This window comes from Furipterus horrens, unplaced genomic scaffold (genome assembly GCF_987537825.1).
Source record: "Furipterus horrens unplaced genomic scaffold, mFurHor1.1.pri manual_scaffold_3, whole genome shotgun sequence".
NCBI lineage: Eukaryota > Metazoa > Chordata > Mammalia > Chiroptera > Furipteridae > Furipterus > Furipterus horrens.
The window spans coordinates 3691058-3714664 of record NW_028327173.1 but is presented as its reverse complement, the minus strand read 5'-3'; positions in this window follow the sequence as shown (position 1 = coordinate 3714664).

Sequence of the window (23607 nt, the reverse complement as noted above, 5' to 3'; positions counted from 1 at the left end):
GCTGACACCCCCCGGCCCGCAATACACCTGTGCTGATGATCCCAGACGGTTTCTCCGCTCCTGACAGGTCCCCTCAGGGGTCAACGGCCTTCTGCCTGCCTCTCCTTCCGCAGCCTCGGTCACCCTAAAGCGAGCCTCTGGTGTACTCCGCTGCCCTCCCGGCCCCACTCAGGGCTACAAACACCCTCCCACACCGGAAGTCCGAAGTCTCCCTGACTCTTTTCTCCCACGTGACATTCAGGAAGCCCCATCACTCCACCTCCAAGGCGCCTCCCCACCCACCCCCTTCCCTTGGTCCTCAAGGCAGAGCTCCTCTGGACACCCCCTCTTCTCCCCTGGGGCCCTGCCCAGCCTTCCCGCTGGCACATTGACCCACCCCACCCCACCCCGGCTCAGAAACCAAAAACGCCAGAGGACGTCACTGTGGGCATTTCTTTGAGCCCCAGCCAGAAAGCCGACCCAAAGACACAACAACTACCCTGGTCTCTGTGTTTATAATTCCCTGACCAGATACGTGTGAACCCAACGATTGAGTATGAAAACTATCAACCATACAGAGAAGCTGAGAAACGGCACCGAGGAAACCCTCATTCCCGACGCCCAGCCCTAGAATTAACGGTTTGCCGCGTCTGCCCCTCCCCCGACCACCCGTCCTTCTGGGCGGACCTCAGCCCTCCTCACCCTGATGCATTTCGGTGTCAGCTGCAGATGCCACCACACTTCGGAAGCACGCCATTAACTAGAGTTCAACACCTGTTTGAAGGTTTGGGGTAAAATTTACGGAGAGTAAACGCACCGCAACTGGATTTTCACAAACGCACCCGCCTGTGTCACCCGGACTCCTGCCAAGGCACGGGACCTTGCTGTAACCCAGGGAGTCCCCGCGTGTCCCTTGCAGTCTACTTCGGACAACACCGCCCACCGCAGAGGCGGCCGCTCCGTGATTTCTTCACTGTGGACTGGTCTCGCCTAATCCGGAGGCTTACGTAACTGGCACGTGGGTGTGGCTTCTCTCAGGGAGCCCGGTGTTTTGACACCCGCCCGCACTGTGGCACGTATCAGAACCCTGTCCCGTTTCCTCGCTGCGCGGCACCCCACTGGAGAGGTTCCCCTTTGCTTATCCATCCACCTGCTGGTCAGCACTGGAGTTACTTCCCATCTTTACTAGGAATAAAACTACCAAGAACAGGTATTTTAAAAAATTATACAGGGAGGCACAAAAGTGTGTTTACTATTGTGGGTACAGGAAACACACTTGTATTATGTATTAATTACTGTGTTATTTTCCACAGGAGCAGCCGTAAACCTCCTTTTGTCCCACCTTGTAGAGCTCATTTCTCTTGGTGAATGTCCAGGAGGGGAACTGCTGAGTCACAAAGTAGATGTATATTTAGGTTGTTCAATAAGAATCTTTCTGATATTTTTCCACTGTGGCCACACCATCTTCAATCCCCATCAGGAATGTGAGACACTTCCTGTTCACCACGACCTTGCCAACTCCAGCGTCCTCGGTCTCCTCAGTCTGACCGGTTGACTGCGTGTGCTGTGTACCTCACTGTGGTTTTAGTTTGCGTGTCCCTGTGCTGCAGGTGTGGGAGAGTTATCCTCGCCTCTCACCGGAATACAGAAGGGCTCGTCCACGCCTAAATTACTCAGCTGTCACCACTCACTGTGGGAATTTTTATCGACTACCTTCTCTGCATGTGAAGTCTTCCTGGCTCGTGACTGCCTCAGAGACAAGGGAGGTGACTGAGAATCTGTATCGAAGCTGCTCCCTTATGGCCCCTGCTGGTTCCCAGGCCGCTGGGGATGGTACGAGAGCCGTGTGAGTGGGGGCAGGGTCCCCTCATGCACAATCACGGCAAGACAGTCTGCAACACGGCGCAGGGATGACAGCGTCCAGACACCTGAAACCATGACTCGGACGTTTGCCGCAGACCTGCCCCCGGGCCGGAGCTGCACATGGCATCTGAGCTTCTAAAATCGTCTGGGTCTTGGAAAAAGAAGGCCCAGCAAAGCGCAGGCGGCCCGAGGAAACACCAGACACGACTGTGCAGGCGCTGAGGGCCGAGGGCAGCCTCTGGCCCGCGGCGTGCTGCCCACGACACGCGGCGCGGCTGACTAGCCCGTGGAGGCCGCGGGAGCCCGTTCCGCTCCCAGGTCAGCTCCCGGCTGCAGAGCCCCGTGGCCCACGCAGGGCGGCCCCCCACCCCCTCTCTCTGCTCCCACGTGTGAGTTTCCATCCGTGTCCTTCCTATGTCACAACCTGCCTTCTGGGACCGCGTCCTCCGCCTGACGGGGAGCTCCCTGAAGACGGAGACGACCCCTTGTGGACCTTTGTGTCCCCTCCTGGCACAGAGCTCGGCCTAGAAGGGGTGCCCCGCAGCCGCACCCCTGAATGGATGAAGAAACGAGGGGGAAACGTGCGTCACCCCCTCCCAGGCACACAGGGCTGACAGGACCTGAGAGATGTGAGGTCTGCAGCTGGGGGTACGTCAGGCGGTGGAACCCCAACACCTACAAATGAGTCTTGAGCAAGGGTTACTGCCTGGGTTCAATCCACTCATCTTCTGACTCCAGGAACGGACCCCCCCAGAACTACACAAGTGGGCGAACCCCACATCTTCCTCCATCTTTCCCTGCTCTCTTCTGCAAGGACCTTCCAAAGGACCCCCCACAACTCTGCACAGAGACGCCGGGGAGGAAACAAGGCTCGCTCCCGGGCAGTCTTCTAGCCCAGCACCCCGAGGCACGCCTGGGACCCCTGGCGCCTCGGGCAGGACCTGCCGTGCCCAGGACCAGACAGGAGGCCAGCGGCAGGCTTAGGACAGAAGTCTAGGACCAGCGGCTCCTGGCTCCGTGTCTCCACTCTACCTTCTTAAGGGCTACGTCCCAACTCGCCCCTCTAACGGCATGTGCGCACTGCCACTCACAGAACGCACCCCACCCCCAGAACGCCTCCTTCTCTCATTGAGGGACCGCACGCGAAGAGGAGGCGAAGGGGGTCACGGAGCCCGGGACCACGAACCTGCCGTCATGCAGGAAGCCCGCCCTGGGCAGGAGGGGGCTCCAACCCCTCCCGCCCACCACACGCCTCACACGGACTGTCGCCGGGAGGAAGGGAGGACCGGAGCGCTGGCCACTCACCCCCCACCCCCCCAAGGCCTTTCCCCTCGCACGCTCTGCTGGCCTCGTTGGTTCGTGTAATTTCTTCTGAGAGCCTCACTCGGGGGGACAGGCGAGCTGGTGTGGGGGCGGGGCCGGCCTTCCCCGCTCCAACCACGAACACTCGGCTCGCACAGTGGAAGCCCCGGCTGGACAGACGTGTTTCCCTAAAATGCTTCCACCCAATCTCTAATTTTTTTTCCTTCTACCAAGTGACAAAGATCCCCGGCTCCTTATGCCGATGATCAAGCTTACACTGCGGCCCACTTCCCTGAGCAGCAGGGACTTGGTCTTTTTCATGAATACAGAATGTTTCCATTAAAGGTCTGTGTGGGGTATTTTTTTCCCATTCTGAACCCTGCGAGAGCCAGCACGGGCTGAGGCGCTCGTGACGCACCTCCCCCGGGCCTTGCTCGACTCTGTGACTCCGCAACTCTGCGGCCGCCGCCTCGCTCCGGTGTCCGTGAAATGGCCCCGCGGTTCTGCCGCTGAGGCCGTATGCAGATTTTACAAACGCGATTTAGGCTCACAGCTGGTTTTCAGAACAGCTTAGAGTCAAAGATTCAAAACACAGAACACGGTGAATGGGTTCTTATCAAAATGTCAAAACCGATTTGGCCGGAAAACCTTGGCCGGGAACATCTGTGAAAGGTGCGGGGAGAGCACCGCTCCCTCCGGCTCGTGCAGACGCCAGATTAATCAGGGCAAGGGAAACACGCAAAGCCACGCGAGGCGCCCGGCTCCTCTGAGCCCGCCCAGCCCCCTCCCAAGAGGGAGCTGGTCCCGGTCTCCCTGGTCGCGGGAAGGGCCTGAGAGGCCACCCGGGCGGTGGAGCAGCTGGTGTGAACGGGGCAGGGAAGGCGGCCCCGGCCCGCAGCGCCCTCCCCTCGAAGGGCCTGGAAACCTCAGAGCAGGGCATGGACGTCACCCCACTTGTCAATGTCCCCTTTCCCCCGTGACCTAGAGGCGACCTCCACACAGGAGGAGAGGAAATGGGAGAACGCAAAACGGAAAGAGGGAAGGGAAGAAACGGAACCTTCTAGACACAGCCTCCGGGCGGGCTGCACCACCTGCCAGATCTCATTGGAGGGGAGCCCAGGGGTGGGGGCTGCGAACTGTCTGCGCCTTTCCCGGGTGGGTGCAGCCTAGACGAGAGGTTCTCCAGGATAGAGAGCTCTCAGCCGTCGTCAGGAGAAAGGGGAAACCAAGGCGCTGGAGAGAGGCAGGGTTTTGTTGTTGCCGAGACAAAGGGGCTCCGAGGCCTTTCCAGAAGATTCTTTAAATGGCGGGAGCTTTGGTCACCAAATTGGCATTGGCTCCTGCACCGGGTAGTTTGTGCTGAGGTCAGAGCTCACTGCTGAGCCTCGTTCTTGTCACCTCAGACGGAATCATAACGCTATTAAGAGCTAATACATTAATGACTGTGACTCTCAATCGGGCAGGATTAGAACTTGTGAAAGTGACTTTGCAAATCACCAAACGGTCACCAGGCTAATGAAGCAGGACTTTTAAAGTGACTGAGAAACAATTCCTATGCTATAAAGACCGCAATCTGCGAAGGGAGAGTTGGTTTAAAACACACACATTACAGCAGATAATGGGAATGGGAATCTGCAGGGAACCCAGTTAGCGGGAGAGCGCAAGTGCAAACCATGGCGAGGGTCCTTCCGGAAGGGGGTTCCCTCCAGGATTGCCGGGGCCACCAGGGGCTGCACCTGCACCCTGTGCCTTCCCACTGGGTGACCCTCCCCACAGCCGGAGGAGGGGGAAGAAGGGACTCAACCACGGAAGCACCCAGGTCCCTGTCAGCCTTGGCCTCTGGCAAAGCCCCTGCACGGGGCCAGGAAGGGGCTGCGTGGCCAGGAAGGGGCTGCATGACCCTCTCAGCCGCACGACTTAAGTGCCCTGGCAAGAAAGGGGCGCTTCCGTCGCACGGGGGGATAACAGCCAGAGGGCTGGCTCTAAGCAGCAGGTGCCTGAGCCAAGAGGGGAGTTGCCAGGGGGCCCCTCACACACCAAGGTCCTGCCAGGCTTGCAAGGCCGTCAGGGCTGCCCAGGGGCCAGTATAAAGAGGGGAGCCGGGCCTGCACTGGGGCCAACGGTGAACAGTGAGGCTGGGGTGCGCCCTTCCAGAAGAAGCTCCCTCAATTATAAAAACGCCTTAGAAGGCGCCACGCCAGGACACAGGACAGAAGCAAGCGCAGGAGATGGCGTGCAGGCCGGCCCCGGCCAGAGGAGAGGGGCCTGCTTCTTGTTAGCGTCTGACAGCCGGCACCGCGTGTTACTTAGTGAACCAGACCCTCCTTTATGCAGAAGTGTTTTTCTCCTTCTTGGCCCAGCAGCCCCAACGCTTGCTCCCCCAGCAGATTTCCAATCCTATTATACAGTAAACATCTGTGGCATTAATTTTCACCCTGTAAACAAATGGAGGCAGCTGGGCAGAGCGTTTGATGAGTCAATCAATGCATGAACAGCACACAATGCCCGCTGCCTTTGCTCAGGCAGAAGGGAACGATGCTTTCTCAGCCCGCCCGCAGCACCGGCCGGCGGGGACAATCCGGGGAGAGAAGGGAGCCTCCCCTTTTATGTCCGAACAGAGCCCCGGTCCTCTATCCCGGAGCATCCGGAAGGAAGGACCGCTGCCCCCGGGCTCCACATCCTGCCCTGTGCGCATGCCTGTGTTTGATCCCAAATGCTCAGAATCTCTGCCTTTGCACTGGGCAGAGCGGTGGTTCCGCCCCTCGGAGAGCTCAGCACCCAGCGGCTTGTCTCCCGTTCTCAGGGTGCGTCTGGCACCAGCTGGGGAACCGCGCCCCGTGTCCAGACTGAGCGCGCCCTCACGGGCACTGCTGCATTTGGTCCTGGGCACAGGCCTAGGATGTGGGCGTCCTCACTGCAGGATCAGAGGGGTGAGGCAACTGCCCCAAGACCACACAGCAGTAACTAGCTAAACATGCGCCTGGGCTGAAGCTGTGTTTCTACAGCAAAAGGCTGTACAGGGGACTGCATTTCTCCTGCTACATCTGACCACAACGGAGAGGCAGGAAATGAGTGATTACCTGGGGGGGGTGGGGGGGGCGGCTGGTGGTCACCTCCTCCCTGACCAGGCTGTCCAGGAGCTGTTCTCAGAGTCTGGCCCCCCTAGGTTCCAACTGCTCAGTCACTGTCTGCCCTTCCAGGGGCAACTTCTGCCCCTCAGAAGCCACGGCCAACGTGCACAGACACAAACACTCCCATCTTCCAGGGGGGCGCGCCCCCCTCCAAGCCCGGAAGGGGGCACTGGGACTCCCAGCTCCCTGCAGGGAAGCTGCTGTCTCCACCATGTCTCCACCAAGCACAGATTCGGGCAGGGAATGGCAAGAAGGGACTCCGCCTCATCCTGCCACTCACAAGTCCCCGGAGCTGTCCCTGCCCCACCTCTGCCACATCCCCATCTCTGGGCAGCAGGCAGGGAGGGCATCAGGTGAGGATGACGGGCCTCCGGGTGATGTGCCCAGGAGCACAGGCCTCTTCCCTCCATCCTCTTCCTCAGCACTGTGCACACGTGTCCTGCAGCACCTGCCACAAGGCGACAAGCATTCCACCCCCTCCTCTGGGTCAGCCCTGAGCCGAAGCTGGGCCTGGGGACCCTCAGCCTGTCTGCACAGAGAAGTGGGAACCAGACGCCCTGACAGGGGGGCTGGACAAGAGTAGGCGCTGCTTGCACTTGCCGGTCACTACCGGGCAGGGGCCACCTTCTCAGTGCTCTGAAAAGTGGCGGCCACAGTCAGAGGCCCCGGGGATCCCCAGATAAAAGGGGGAGGAGCTAGAACCTGGCAGGCATGTGACGTGCTGGACCTCTGGGTGGTCCCACACTGAATGGGCAGGCTGGCTGCACCCCAAACTGGAACAAGGAAGCCTTGGTTGCACCCCAGAAGGCAGTGAAGATGCCGTTGGCCCCACCCCATTCGCTGACAGGTAAAGACGCCTGGTGTTGCGTGCAGACGCCAGGCCTCCAGGAGGGGGCGGAGAAGACACGGAGAACCCCTCCCCGAAGAGGACACGCAGATGGCAGGTAAGCACAGAAGACAGGCTCGCTTCCTATGTCCTCAGGGAAATGCAAGCTCAGACAGCGAGGCACCACTGCGCACCTGTTAGCACGGCCCAAATCCAGAGCTCTGACAACCCCAAACGCTGGCGAGGACGTGGCGCGGCAGGAAGCTCGCTCCCTGCTGGAGGGGATGCAACGCGGTGCGGTCGCTTCGAAAGACAGTGTAACGGTTTCTTACAAAACTAAACAGCCTCTCACCATACGATCCGGCAATCCCACTCCCTGGTATTTACCCAAAGGAGCTGAAAACTTATGTCCACACCAAATCCTGCACATGGGTGCGTACAGGAGCTTTATTCATAATTGCCAGAACATGGGAGCGACCAAGGCGTCCCGGAGCGGCTGAGCGGATGAATAAACTGTGGTCCATGCAGACAACGGAATGTATTATTCAGCCCATAAGAGAAATACGCTGCGAAGCCATGAAAGCGACGGGGCACCTTAAACGCGCGTGCTGAGTGAAAGAAGCCTGTCTGCAAGGGCTGCAGAGCGTGATTCCCAGCACGCGGCCTTCTGGGAAAGGCAGCCGCGTGGAGACGGCGAAAAGACCGTGGGGGCCGGGGCGGATACAGGGGGAGGGGCAGCGGACCTGCACACCCTCTGCAGGGCGCCGGACCGATGGCGACACGCCAGCAGACGTTGGTCCAAGCCCACGGAACGGAACGCCCACCACGGAGAGGGACCCCCACATGCAGGTTCAGCTCTGACACGTGTGCCATCTGGACAGGATGTGGACCGTGGAGAGGCTGTGCACGCAGGACCACGGGCACGCGAGGAATCTCTGTCCTTTCGTTCACTTTTGTTGTGAACCTAAAACTGCCCTAAAAAGTCAAGCCTTGATTTTCATTTTTAAAGGCAGGGAAATAATCATGACTAAGATTTGGAGAAAAGGTCCTCTAGGTCCTCATTAGAAGTCAGCAAAAGTGGGAGAAGAAGCACGTGTGTGTGTGTGCATGCGTGTGCGGGAGTGTGACAGAAAGAGACCCCACTGCGCCATGCCCTCCCTCCCCTCCCCCCATCTGACACCCCAAGCCACCCCTTCCCCAGCTGTCGTGGTGAGGACCCAGCCCCAGGCCCTAGCACAGACCTTTGCACCCCAATGGCAGGTGCCTGGGGCCCTGCTCTGAGCTCCCGGAGGAGCCTTCAGGGCGCAGTGGGGTTCCTGCCACAGTTGGAGGTGTTGACACATCACGGAATACCACGATTTCTGGCTCAGCAAACCAATGAGCTGGAGAGTTCCGGATGAGACTCCTGCCTTCCTTAATGGAAAGCCCTTCTTACGTGCTCCTCCCTCTTCACCCCTTTCCCACCTGCTCTTCCCCTGCACTCTCTGTGAAAAGTAACATCCGAGACTCCAGGCCTCAGGAGCCACGTGGCCCAGGGCGCCTGGGCAGGGTCGTAGGTGCATGGCTGCTTCTGGAAGAGCCGGCTGCCCAGTTCTAAGGGCAGAAGAAGGAACTGCCATTACTACTGAGCATCCGTCGGGGGACGTACCAGCTGGGTCTTTAGAAACAGCTCCTCACTTACGGAGCATGACCAGCTCACACACCGGGCACAGCACCAGGCACGTAGTAAGTGCTCAGTAAACAGAAGCGACGACTCATGTTCACCACAGCCGAGTGTGCGGGCCCCAACTCTGCTGCACAGACGAGGAGGCTGAAGTTCAGGCGGATTCGGAAACCGGCCATGGTCACACGGCTCATAAAGACAAGGGGATGTGGACCCAGGACATACTTTTCCAAAACTCTTTTCACTACAAAAGCCCCCAACCCACTCTGTTTCCTTTGAGGGCAACCTGCCGCCATTCCCAGTCTGGGCTCCACAGACGGACCAGGACGCCCTCGTTAAACTGCTGGCTGTGTGTGTGGCCGGTGAACGCACCGCCCCGGCCCCCAGGGGCTCACTACCTTGTGGATTCACACTGCTCCCTCCCACCACCCGGGCTCCTGCCACCATCCAGGGCCACCAGACACTGCTGGGCTGCCAGCTCCCTGTGCCCCCCGCCTTCCCGGGCACCACCGTGGGCCGGGAGGCCTCGCCGGGCTCGGCTGCCCCGTGTTCCCTCCCAGCCCAGTGGCTTCGCTGGCACTTCCCAACCCCGATTTCCATATTTCCTTTACGTTACAGAGCGGCTCTGCTCCTCCTGTATTAAAAGCCCAATTTTCCCTGCACTATTAAACAAATGTCTTCAAAGATAGAACCTCACATTGAATTAAACCCTTTCTTGAAGTCTTTAGTGGTTTCCATAAATACAAAAGATGAATAAGCTGGCAGCTCACTAAAATCCTTATTTAAGGCAAGAGGAAGAGGGACGAGAGTCCTATGAGAGCCAGAGAGGAGCACAGGCGGTACCGTCCCTGCCCCGGGCCTGGATGGCCCCAGGGGCATCTCTGCGTTCTCAAGTTAATGTGGATTTTCAGGAGGTGACGGGAGAAGGCCCCGGACGAAGGACTCTCTGCAGGAAGATCCTGGCCAGTCACTGAACCTCTCTTTCGCCCCATGACCATCCCACGCCCAGCCCAGTCATGCAGCAAAATGGGCCACAACTCTGGAAGGAAGAATCCACCCAGGTTCAATGTAGCCCGCTGGGCCTCTGAGCCGGTCACTGCTCCGCCCGCCTCCGTTTCTGCATTTGTGAAATGGAACGGATAAGCAAGGTCACCCCTGGTTCGGTGTGAGAGACAATGCCCACTCACAGCTGTTCCCACTACAGGCCTCAATCGCTCCCGTTCAAATGGCCAAGTGCTGTTCAGAGAAGACACGCTGCTAACTGGCCTCAGTCAGCGCTAGCGTGGGAGGCTGAGGGAGGCCAACACACAGAATGGCGGCGGGGCAGTCTGAGCCGTTGATCTGAGCTGTGCCCCCCACAACTGCAGGCTCTGGTGTCTGCACAAATAAGCCTTGTAAAACGCTCTTGAGACAAGAGTTAAGTTCTTACAGTATGGAAATCACGAGCATACACCTGCCAGGCAAATCTTAAAATCCTGCCAAGGGAGTATGTATTTGGGGCCTGTGGCACGGTGCTGGGGGCTGAATGGTATGCCCCCCCAATACCTATCTTCAAGGCCTCACCCCCAGTTTGACTGTACTTACTGGATAATTAAGGTTAAATGAGGCCACAAGGGCGGGGCCCTAATCCCACAGGCCTATGGCCTGGTAAGGAGAGAGGGAAAGGTCACTGAGGACACCGCAGGAAGGGGGCCACCCCGTCTGCAAGCTCGGAAGAGTCCTCGTCAGAGCCCGACCCTGCCAGCATCTGGAACATGCAAAGGTATCTCAGGAAGGGTGTGTTCCTCACTGAGGTTAATACTGCGCCTGAGGATGCCACTGATACTCAAAATATGGAAAACTGGTGAGGAGGCAGACCGACCCCTGCGCACCGTGTCTGGTCTTCAGCCCCGAAGTCCAGGGGCTTGGCTGCTACCCACATCCCCCTGGCCCCGAGCTCATCTGCGTCTTGGGGGCTCACCTCACCTTGCTGCTAACACCCCCCCCCAGCCCCCAGCCAGTGCCCCATGAAGCCTGCCTGCTCCCAGAAGCACCTACAAGACAATCTGACCTGCCTGGAGGCAGTGCCTTGTACCACCTGCCTCAGATCCACATGTGTGTGGTCTGGTCCCCAGCCCAAAAGCCCCTGGAGGGCAGGGGAAGCTGGGGTTCGTCTGAGCCCCCGAGTGGTCGCTCTGGGCCAAGCTCCAAGCAGAACCCTTTGGCCGTGTCCCCTCCCACATCTGACCCCACAGAGCAAGCCTCCCCCAGATGCCTGCGTGCCGAGGGGCCGCAGGTCCCAGAGCCCCGCTTTCACAGACCACGGCCGTGACCACGGGGCTGCGCAAGGGCAGGAGCGGCACATCCTGCAGTGCAGTGTGGGTGCTGCTGGGGGCCCAGTGGGGTCCGGAGAAAGCAGAGAGGCTGCTGCCAACCCCAGGCTCTTCCACACCCAGGGAGACCCTCTTTGGCCAGCCATCCCGCCTCCAGCCTGGGAGCAGCGGCAGCTGGCAGCTCGCTAAGACTGCAGCGGGTACCTGGGCAGTCGTCCCAACTACAGCTGCGAGGGACCGCCAAACCCGGGCAGCTCCGGCTTGGCCCTTCCCGGTGCACAGGAAGCTGGGACAAGGGGACGCAGCCAGGCTGTTGGGAAGGACAGGGCAAGTCAGGGGAGCGTACTCCGCCCTGGCGCCCTCTGTGCGCTGGGCGAGCCCCTTCTCCGCCAGGGGCCCTGTCTCCTGTTCTGAAACCACGGGGGGCACCAAACAACATGTGCCCACAGATCCCACCCTGACGGCCCCCGTGAGGAGCTGCTTGTCTCCTTTCCTTCTCCTGCCAGCAGGTTCCAGAAGGACCCTAAAGAGGGCCCACCAGGATCTGATTGTAATTAGAATAAAATATTCATAACCTCAATAAAGCCATATTTACTCAGTGCTGCTGGGTGCCAGGCTCCATCCCAGCCACCTTATAAGACTGCTCTCACTGAAAAAGTAACACCGAGTGAGCCTCCAGCTGTGTTCGCTAAGCCAGGTGTGGGGCGGCCCCCACCCCCCACTCTGCCCTCCTGTGTCCTCTTCTCTCTGCAAAGGCCCCTTCCCGGCCGCCCCTCCCACTGCCTTTATGGTCTTGAAGGATCTGGGGGTTAATGACTGATGAATGACCACCTGTCCGGCACGGGTCTGTATTTTAACAGAGAATCGAACAAATTAAAGGGATAATGTTCCCAGGAGAGAAGGAGTAAGGAAAGCTGCTGGGGTGAACGTGAGCAAGGATCCTCCCAGAGACCCTGACGTGCCACTCTGAGGGCAGACACCTCCGAAGGCTGAGCGCACCCTGGCCAGGTCGGGAAGAGCGGGGCGAGCGTCCCCCGAACCCCCGTCTCTGCAAAGACCCATCACTCGTTCCTGCTGGAACTGACTGCAAGAGGCTGGACGTTCTGACGCCGGCGAAGGCATCTCGGCACCGGCAACACCAGATACGTGAGGGCTGCCCTCTGGCCTGAGGAGGGCCACAAAAATTAATATTTAATCGACAAGTGATTTCCTGTGCAAACATCCCCACAGAGCCACACGGCAGTCAGGCGACTTCATCGTCTGTCGGTAAATTTTAAGAAAGAGGTGACGACGTAGCGGAGTGGAGATGGTTCGACTTTAAGGTACATTTTTAATTAAAAGACAAAGATCAGAGCTGTGATACAACATCATAAAGCTGATAACTTTACAGCTGGATGGGCCCCCTCTGATGTAGCGGAAAACCATTTTCAAGAGACATAAAGTTTAACATACCAGTACATCTGCCTACCCGCTAGAGTCTACACGGAATTTAGAATTTAATTATATTAAAGCTTTGTTACAGTGCGCACTGCAAGCCTGCTGACCAAGTGGAACTTTAACAAAATCTCCGCAGATAGCTTTTTTTGTTTGTTTCTTTAAAACTCAGTTTTGTAGAACGCAGAGTTTGACAAACAGTTGATGATTCTGTCCAAAGTGTTTATTGCTTACATAACAAACCACTTGGGGCCTAAATGTTTATTCTCCTGGGTGTAACTCAGGAGAACATCTTCTTTTAGCTAAAGCAAAAATCAGCAGTCGGAAATCAAGTAGTCAGGGAGCTGGGTTGACCCTTTTGAAGCCATGTAAGGGATATTTGGGTTTTTTCTTTCTTTCTTTTGTGTGTGTGTGTGTGTGTGTGTGTGTGTGTGTGTGTGTGTGTGTGTGTGTAGTGGGGCAGAGACGGAGCTAGAAAGAGAATTAGTAATTTTGGAGCTGGAGAGAGCCTTTTCACCACTCGTTTTACGCGTAAATTAAAGAACTGTTTTTCTCAGGGAGAGAGGAGTTGCCACATTAATCTGTTAATCACAAGTTGGGTACTTTCTGCAATAAAAACAGCACTAGTTCCCACAGGGAGGAACAATTCCCGTCAGGGCAGGCAAGGTTGGACTTGGGAGGTTGGGCTCTGGATCAGGCAGCCCTGGTTTGAATCTCAGCTCCGTCACTCCTAGCTGTGCGTTCTTGAGCAAGTTGCTCCACCTCTCTGTTCCACAAAAGGAAAATACTCATATTGTCTAACTTACACACACTGTTGGGAAATTAAAGAAGACAACGCATATAAAGCATTTAAGCACAGTGTCCGCTTAGAGTAAACAAACACTCAGTAAGTGGTAACTGTAATTCTTAGTGTTCTTACCTGGTCCTTGCTGTTGTTTGGTCTCTGAATGCCAACAACATCCCCCGATGGACTGAACAAAGTAAGAAGGCCCCCGCGGCAGCCGGCAAACCCGCGCGACTTGAGTTACAAAGCACTCGAGGCGTCACTCAGTCTGGGGGACTAAACTGGAGAGAAGCTGGTCTTCCCATTTCCCAAACATCCATCCATCCGTTCACCCAGCACCTACTGAATCTACACCCGATGGAAGACAAGGAACTTGCCTGGTCCCAGAGGCACGTGTAAGCAAGCAAATCAGGACCGTACGGAGCGATGCTACGGGCAGGAGGGAGGCGGCAGGGAGCGCCAGGGGCGGCGCCAGAGAGGTTCTGAAGCAGGAAACGTCACCCTCAGAGAATCCGGCCTTTCCAGGGAGGGGCTCTGTTTGATACAGAAGTGGGGCTCACCCCTGGGGGGCGTGGGGGAGGGGGTAACACCCTCCTGGTGTCAGTCACAGAAGGTGGACAGGTACTAGCACAGAAAAGTACCTTTGGTTTATATTTTTAAGTAAAAAGGGTGACCTATAGACTACAGAACAAGACAGTATTTTAAGTGTGTGTGTTCTTCATATAGAGTAATGATGCACACAAACTGTCACCAGAGAGGGACACTGTGGAAAGTGTGACAGGAAGACAGAGGGATGGGACAAACCCCAAGGGGCCACCTCTCACTTTTCACTATGCATTTCTGTACAGTTTCGATCTTTAAAAATTAGCCTAAATTTTATAATAGTTATTAATGATAAAAGTGCACGTTCAAATTTCAAGTGATGTATTTCTTTTCAGTCATTATATTTAATTTCTGAAATTTAGATTAATGTGGAAGAAGGGCATGGGATCTTTGCGTTTATTAATCAAGGACGTAAGTTAAAACTGATTCATCCTGAGGGTTGGCTGAGTCCCTCCAACAAGCCGCACGCTCCCCTAGGCGCCGGCGCAGAGCGGGGACAGAGGCACCGGAAGGCTGCCCCTGGGGCTCACTCTGGGGACACAGACGGTAGCAAACTCACAGCCAGGTGGCAGGCTCTGGAGAGTGGTCGAGAGGGGCTTCCTCGGGAAGGTGACCCTGGAGGAGACACAGGAGAGGGTCAGGGAGGGCGCCGGGAGGACACCTGGGGAGGGCATGCCACGCGCAGGCGGCGGGACGTGCAGAAGCCCGAGGCAGGAGGACGTGGGGTGCATTTTAGTCATGTGAGTGCAGGAGATGCGGCCGCCAGGCTGGCACGGGCGAGACCCAGCAGGACTCTGTCATCCCTGAGTCGGGCGGGAGCAACGGGGTGGCAGGGCTGAATGGGAGGTTAAAGGGAATCCCGCGGGAGAGCGCTAATGGCCACGCAGGAGAACGGCGCGGGTGGGGTGACCACGGCGGTGAGGGTGTGGGAGGCGTCGCTGGCTTCCGGGTCAGTCCTGAGCGGGGAGATGGCAGGACTTGCTGATGGATCAGTGAGGAAGGAGACAGAAAAAGGCGTCGAGGGTGACGGGTGGGCACGGGGCCCTTGGAGCTGCCACTTCCCGAGATGGGAAACTCCGGGTGTGAGCATCATGGGAGCCCTGTTTTACACGTTACGTGTGAGGTACCCTCCTGAGATCTAAGCAGACGGAGGAGTCCGGAGTCCACGGGACGATCGGGGCTGGAATTGTAAACGTGGGGTCAGCAGCACACAGTTGGCCTGGAAGGGGCACCCCGGGAGCGTTGGGGCGGAGACCATGGTGACTGCTGAGGCCTGGCGCTCTCCAGTGCTGAGAGGCTGGGGAGATAAGGGGCCACCTGACGGGAACTGGGAAGGGGCAGCAGGAGCGACCCGGGAGAGAGGTGGCCAGTGACAGCCATCGCGGACTTGGCGTCCTTAGCAGCAGTCACGCCCACAGAGGGGAACACGCGCCTGCCTGGGCTGGAGGGAGAGCTGGAGGGAGGGGCGGGGAGGAGCGCATGGGACTACACAGTTTGTCCTGCTGCAGAGGGAGCCCAGGGGCGGAGAGGAGGCGCGACAGACTGCCTTACGCTGGCAGGGAGGAGCCCACAGAGAGGGGGAGACGGGGGGGTGAGAGAGAGGGAACTGCCCCAGTAACGGGCGGTGTGCGGGGTCCCTGGGCAGCCCGAGGGCCAGGGGGAGGCCCGGACGTTCATGACGCCCCGCGATCCTCCCCAGTCGCTCAGAGCCGCTTGGTCGCAAGCCTTCGGTGGCCCTGCCTGACAGGGACCTGCCCAGGGAGTGCCAGGGACGCACGTCAGGTGCAGCAAAGAAATCATCTTGGGTTGAATGAAGCCACTGAGCTTCTGAGGTTGGTTTGTTCCTCCAGAGAGCATTCCTCACGGTAACAGACTCCTGGGCTTTCACAGGACCTCCGTGTGGATGATAAAAACACCAAGAATTACGGCAGGTGTGGTGTTGGAAAGAGACAGCGACCGGGTGCTAAGATACTCAAGGAGGGAGAGAGAGGGCCCCCGGGGACCTGTATTTCCTGCAAGAAGAAGGACACTGCACAGCAGGACCTTGACAACACGAGCTTCACAGGAGCAGGTGTCTCGGGGAAGGAGAGGCAGCAGGGCGCTGGGAGAGGGTGGGGTGTCAGGGAGACACCTGCCTGTGCCCCGTCCTATGACACCAAGCGGGTGGGAGGGAATGACCACGCCCCCATGACTGCCAGTACAGCGGACTGTCACAATCGCGGTACTTTATTACTCGTCACCGCTGTTCACCTCTTCCTGTGCCTGATTTATAAGTTACATTCTTTCACACGCATGTGCATATAGGAAAAAACAGCATATCTACAGGGCTCAGCACTCTCCATGGCTTCCAGCATCCACTGGGGGTCCTGGAATGTGCCTTCTGCAGATAAGGGGGGACTAGGGTAGTTCCTTCTGTTAAATGCTTGATTCTTGAGCCCCGTGAGAGTCCTGGGGGAAGCTCGATGGACAGAGAAAAACAGACGAAAAGACAGCCTTGGCTCTGGTCCGGTCCCAAGGAGAAGGGCCAAGGTGAGGTCGGGGAGTGGGGGCAAAGCTCTGCGCTAAGCCCGTCTCGGACCCCAGGGGGCACTTTCAAGCTCAACAAAAGTGAAAGGCAAAGCAACCCCCAAACTCCCTCTGGTCTTCCCTTCACACCAGAGCCAGGGGCACCCAGGACACGCTGAACAGTAAGAGAACTCCCCTGGGGTTCCCCACATCTACAGGGGTTCCCCACATCTAGTGGCTTCCACATACAGGAAGTCACCTGCCCCCAAGACCCCAGGCTGGCCAGCCCCCCGCCCCTGAGAGCAGGAGTCCTGCAGGGAAACAGACGAATGCAGACAGGCAGATGTAGGAATTTCAAATATTTTTGCAGGTCATGCACTGGTTGGATCTTCAGCTGTTAGGAGAAACAGATTTTTAAAGACACCAAGTTCTGCGGGTTACTAAATTATTTTATACAACCAGATACTGCGTGATCAATATGTATCCTTGTATTTTTAACGTGAATCATTATTCAAAATATGTCACTGCCCAATCAATACAAAAGTTAAAACTCACCAATATTTAAATCTTCCCAATTGACATCTTATCATTCTGTCCAGGAAAAAGCTCGGCAGATCACAAAATCCATTGCTTAAATCCCAAGTTTGCAGAGTTCAGAATGCAACCCCGCTCCGTGTCGCGAGCTGCCTGAGCAGCGGGCAGCGCCAATCAAATCGGGGAGGGCAGAGAGGTGGGGGCAGTTGGGGAAACCGCTGCCACGGCCTTCCGCCGGGGGTGGCCGCCGAGGCCAGGAAGGCCTTTGTCCAGTGTCTGTGGGTCGATGGGCCCCAGGAGGAAGGTGGAGGAGGGACCCCCTGGTGCCTCCGCCATGTGTGTGACCTGCTCTGGGTCCCAGCTGGAATTCCGCATCTTGGGTGACACATGAGGCCCTCTGGGGCGTGTTCCCTCAACCTCCAGCCCCTTAACCCTACGCTCTGGCCCTCCAGACCCCACGCGCCCCCGGTCACCCGGGTGCATTATCGGGCCTCTAGACTTGTTGGAGAGTCTCCCCCAAACGCCCTCTGCCCGCCTCCCCTCCCGCTGTCGCAGGGGCGGGTCCTCTCCGCTCCTGGACTGGACCCTCATGGCCCGGACGGCCCCCAGGACACAGGAGGGACTCCATCAGCATCGGGCAGAGAGACGGACACATGGCACCCTGAGGCCCAGCAGATCCCCTCGTGTCCGTGAGGCTGACCTGGAGGAGAGGGACGGGGAGGGCCAGCCCCTGCAGGCGTCAGAGGCTGACTCCCATACCTGGTTCAACCTCCTCACCGGCTGAGCACACGCTCCGTCTTAGCGTGCCGTGGAAGCAGGGGAACTGCTTCCTGGGTCCCTACTCAGGGGCAGGTGAGGCCTGGGGGAGGGGAGGACAGCCGGGGACCTGCCTCTCCGAAGTCGAGCATTTGATCCGATGGGAACAAGGAGTCTCCCAGGGGGCTTGCAGGTGGGAGAGCAGAGTGCAGCCGGCACTGAGAGAAGGACCTGGGCACTAGGGGGGTTCCCACGCACAGCCCCTTCCCCGCCCCCTTCCTGAGCAGCAATAAAGCATCATTTCCTTAGAGCCTTGAGGTGGGGGTGGGGGGGTCTTTGTTCCCCAAGAGTTCACCACTGAATTTCACAAAACCTGGGAAGACAGACGTTACATCTCCTCAGTTAGCAACTTCATTCATCCCGTACTTACTCCTCAGTCCCCCCTCCCCGTCAGCACCATGCTTCCCCATGTGGACCCCAGGAGCAGGCCCGCGGTCCTGAACTTCAGGCAATCTGCCTACCACTGGCTGATGGCAAAGCCTAAAAAAGTCAGTCAGCACATCTACTGGGTGTCCCCTCTCTGCAGCCTAAAGCATGAATGTCACAGCATCCCTGACTTCGACGACGTCACAGTCAAGTGAGGGACAGGAGGGAGTACATTTCCACTGTACTCATTCCAGTCCCTCAGGTGTCATCCACACGCCACGCCAACTTTCCTCACAGAGAAAGAGCCCCTGAGTGGGATGAGGCTGCAGAAAAGGGCCTCAGAGGGCAGGGGCGTCAGATCCAGACACAGACAGGCGGAGAGCGCGCCCCAGATGGGGGACTTGCACCAGCAACGAGAGGGAGCGTGAGCCTGCCTTACCCGCTGTCCCAGGGGCTGCACAGCAGCACGCAGCAGGGGACGGGTGTCTGGGAGGGCAGGCCTTGTCCCAGGAGGAGGAAAGCGGCACTGGAAGGACAGGACCCTGGCACCAAAGCAGCATGGTGCCAAGTATGGACCCCAGACAGAGTGCTCTGAGCTCTCCTGCTCCATGGAGTCACCCACTGGTGACTGAGAAATGAAGAGAATGACCAGGTGTGCAGCAGGCCACCCGGGGACAAGGCAGCAGCCATGAGGTGGCAGGCCTGTCCCCAGAACTGCCCCCATCTCTGACCAACACATCCCTGCAGGGGAGAGGCAGCAGGAGTGACGGGCCAGCCTGTCCTCAGGGCTCCTGACCAAGTTCACGCTCAGGCTGACCCATGGGGCACTCAGAGCCCCCAGCCCCTGCCCTGGCCGGCCGTGCATGCGGCCTCACGGCCCTCGCCCCCAGTGCGGCAGAGGTTCCCACGGTGCCACCGAAGGGCTCAGCACCGAAGGGGCTAAACTGTGTCCCCAGAGGAGGCTGACGTCCTGATCCCTGCACCTGTGAACATGACCGTATCTGGGAACTGGATCTTGGCAGATAATGAAGTTCAGATGAGGTCATCAGGGTGGGTCCGATCCAAGGTGACTGGGTCATTGGGGGGAAATGTGGGCGCAGTGGCAGACATGCTCGGAGGGGAGACGATGTGGACACAGGGAGGAGAAGGCCCCCTGAGAGCCAAGGCGCGCAGAGGGCGCCAGACACCGGGCGAGACGCAGGGCACGGCTTTCCCTCAGGGCTCCCGCAGGAGCCAGGATCCGGCCCCCAGAGGGGGACAAAGGGCTGCGCTGGTGCTCGCCTCTCAGCCTGCAGTGCCCGGGACGGCCGCCCTAGGAAGCGAACGCAGCGGCTCAGAGCACCGGGGGTGAGGCTGGGGTCCCGCCCACAGGGCTCCCTGGTGCCATCAGGCCACGAGTCCCACCCTGGGAAGAGCCAAAGACACATGGTCAGAACCGCGCTTGCTTCAGTGGGGACAGTGGCCACGGTGGGCCCACCGCGGTGTCCCGCTGTGAGGGTGAGAGCGAGAGGACTCAGGGTGGCGCCAGGCTCCAGCTCGAGCCACCAGGCAGGAGGCGGGCCTGAGGCCGGGGCAGTGGGCAGTCTCGCCTCCCGCATCAGGCTCCGCGCCAGCCACAAACCCACTCCCCTCACGCATTTCCCTGTGAGCTCATGTGGACAGGAAGTGAGGGGGGGGGTTCCTGCACCCCTCATGGCGAGGGGAATGGGTCTCCACAGGGAGTGCGGGGTGGAGGAGAATAAAGAAAGAGCTTCTGTCTGTTCTTTGCCTTGCCACGTGCCATCCCTTGGCTGTAGGAGACCATCCCCCACCTGTCCATGAATTTGCACCGATTCTGCAGAAAACACATCTCTGGAGAGCACACGTGCCAGGTCCCAGGCGATAGGCATCCTGCTCCTCGCCTTCCGCATCCTGCCTCACAATCTCTGCATCCATTCCTTCATAGACCCTGAGCTCCTGGGGACGGGGGAACCGTGTCTGACTGGGTGTGTGTCACTGTGCACACTAACCTGGCACATTCCAATGAGTCTGAAGTGCAGGGACCTGCGAGAAGGCCAGGTGACGGGGAGAGTGGACAGAGTTCAAGTGCCATCAGAAGGGAGGAAGATCCAAGGACTTCAGCTCTTGAAGTGGAAGGGGACAGGGGCAGATGCACGGGTAGCACTGCTCCCCCTCGGCCGCTCTAGAGCCCAGATTACTCTCTGTTGCATTTCTAAGTGCTTCCTGCTCTGCTGGCTGGTGTTCCCATGGATGCAGGCATTCCCATGGGTGTAGGTATTCCCATGGATGTAGGTGTTCCCGTGGGTGTAGGTGTTCCCATGGGTGCAGGTGTTCCCATGGGTGCAGGCGTTCCCACGGGTGCAGGTGTTCCTGCTGGTGCAGGTGTTCCCATTCCCACAAGTGTAGGTGTTCCCGTGGGTGCAGGTGTTCCCGTGGGTGCACGTGTTCCCGCAATGTAGGCGTTCCCATGGGTGCAGGCATTCCCACAGGTGCAGGTGTTCCTACGGGTGCAGGTGTTCCCATTCCCACGGGTGCAGGTGTTCCCACGGGTGCAGGTGTTCCCAGGGGTGCAGGTGTTCCCATGGGTGTAGGTGTTCCTGCGAGTGTATGTGTTCCCATCCCCACGGGTGCAGGTGTTCCCATGGGTGCAGGTGTTCCCACAGGTGCAGGTGTTCCCATGGGTGCAGGTGTTCCCATTCCCACAGGTGCAGGTGTTCCCATGGGTGCAGGTGTTCCTGCGGGTGGAGGTGTTCCCATTCCCACGGGTGCAGGTGTTCCTGCGGGTGCAGGTATTCCCATTCCCACGGGTGCAGGTGTTCCCACGGGTGCAGGTGTTCCCAGGGGTGCAGGTGTTCCCATGGGTGTAGGTGTTCCTGCGAGTGCATGTGTTCCCATCCCCACGGGTGCAGGTGTTCCCATGGGTGCAGGTGTTCCCACGGGTACAGGTGTTCCCATGAATGCAGGTGTTCCCATGGGTGTAGGTGTTCCTGCGAGTGCATGTGTTCCCATCCCCACAGGTGCAGATGTTCCCATGGGTGCAGTTGTTCCCACGGGTACAGGTGTTCCCACGGGTGCAGGTGTTCCCGCGGGTGCAGGTGTTCCCATGGGTGCAGGTGTTCCCGCGGGTGCAGGTGTTCCCACGGGTACAGGTGTTCCCACGGGTGCAGGTGTTCCCACGGGTGCCGGTGTTCCCGCGGGTGCCGGTGTTCCCACGGGTGCAGGTGTTCCCATGGGTGCAGGTGTTCCCATGGGTGCAGGTGTTCCCGCGGGTGCAGGTGTTCCCATGGGTGCAGGTGTTCCCATGGGTGCAGGTGTTCCCATGGGTGCAGGTGTTCCCGCGGGTGCAGGTGTTCCCACGGGTACAGGTGTTCCCATGGGTGCAGGTGTTCCCACGGGTGCAGGTGTTCCCGCGGGTGCAGGCGTTCCCACAGGTTCAGCCATTCCCATGGGTCCTTCCCCTGGAGCAATCCTGAGGAGTCAGGTGAGTGACTGACAAGCCAGAGGACAGGCCTGTCTGTCTGTCCCCAGGGAGAAGGCGACAGCAGTGAGGGAACCAAGTGACAAAAGCAGTGCCTTCCCTACATGGGGCCTCTCACCCCACCAAACCCCGGAAGACTCAGGGGCACAGACTGACTCCTAAAGAGGGACCGGGCACCCGCTCGTGGCTGTCTTCCCTCCATCATGGGGCATTTTCCAAGCCGGAGCACCAATATCTAAGAACAGGGAACCCACCGAGAAGGGCCTGCCAGGACCTGAGGTGCTGGCCTCCTGTCCCAGCCGGGGAACGCCCACTCCCGAGAGCCAGCGGGAGAGCAGAACTGTGCCTTCTCCTGCCCAGCAGCCCCCTCGGGTCGGAGGCGACCCAGCAGCTCAGGAACAGCAGCGCACACTCAGAAACTCAGAAATGCACCCGTGAACAGGACACGCCCACCAGTGCCCACGAATCATCAGGGAGAGGGAATTAATGGTCACTCTCATGGACACTTCCACCCGTGAACAACACCCATGACCCTAGGTTTTCTAATTCTTTCAACGCTGACCATTTCTATGGGTGTAGATGGCTCTTCTCTAGTAACCAGAGTACAGCAGTCCCTCTCTGTATCGCGGCTCACTTATCATGGCCTCACTGTATCGCGGGATTTTTTAAAATATTATATTTAATTATTTATCACAGATTTCTTGCTCTATGACAGGATTTTGCAGTACTGTATATGTTGTTAAAGTTACGTAGGTTTAAGAGTGTAGAATATGTTTAAGGACATAAGTAGTGTGTATAAAAGTGTGGGAAAGGTTAATAAGGGAGTAGGAATGGTGTATGTGTGTGGGAAGGGTTTATAAAGCCTTAAAATACATATAAATACTAAATAAATGTAAGGTTCCTACTTCACGGATTTTCACGGATTGCGGGGCATCTGGAACATAATAACCGCAGTGAGTGAGGGATCACTGTGTTCCACTAACAGGAACATCTAATTCCTGACCAAGCTGGGGCTTCATTTAATCCACCGTATTCACCTATCACACGTGGAAAATCGTGGGTACTTCTTTGCCTCTCTGCAGTGTCTGTCAGTACGTCCCCGTGGATCCCCCTACACACGCGCGCACACACACACACACACACACACACACACACACAGCTCAATCACGCCTGTTTCCACTACGCGCCGTCCTGGGCCAGCCGGGCCCAGAGCCAGGGCGCCCCCGTGCCACAGAAACGCCCGGAGGGCCCGACTGCCCGCCGCACTCAGCTCTCCGTCGCCGTGCCTGACCTGACTTCCGTCGGAAACCCTTTTCCCTCCAAGCGTGGCACCGGGCCCTGGGGAGGCCGTCTGGACGCTCAGCACCCCGGGCAGAATCGCAGGCGTCCCTCAGCCGCCAGAAGTGGGAGCCTCTGCAGAGCAGCTGACGCCATTGACATCTCTCCTGGAAGCAACTTCCCTCTCTTTGAAAGATAATTTTATGAAATGTGTAATATTGCATCTCATACGTTAATCAAAAGTGTGGCGCGGAGATTTTAATTCTGTCCCTGATAACATCAGAGCTGCAGAAAACAATGGAACCAGCCCCACCTAAAAGCAGACAGTCCAATTACGCTCCTCAGCCAACGTGGCAAGTCTGCACACAACCACCATGAAGGGCCCTCTCCACGCGCAAAGGGGGTGGCGGGCCTGCGGGGGGGGCCTTGGAGTCCATGGTGGACAGACTCAAAGACGCCTCAGTGCTCCCGCCTCCTGGTGATCACACCTCACGGAACCCCCCCGCCCCCAAGTGTGTGCTCTGCTTCTTTGCAACAGCAAAGGTGGCGGGCATCGCCCTGTGATTAATCTACATGCGACGGAACTTCTATCTTGCTAGGAGACTCTCTGCTGCCTTCCTGACGTCCACGCTGTGAGGAAACAGGCAGCCATATCTGAGAGCCCGTGTGTCCGGGAACTGAGGGCCTTGGATCCTGAGACAGGCGCGTGTGCTTGGGAGCGGACGCGCCCCAG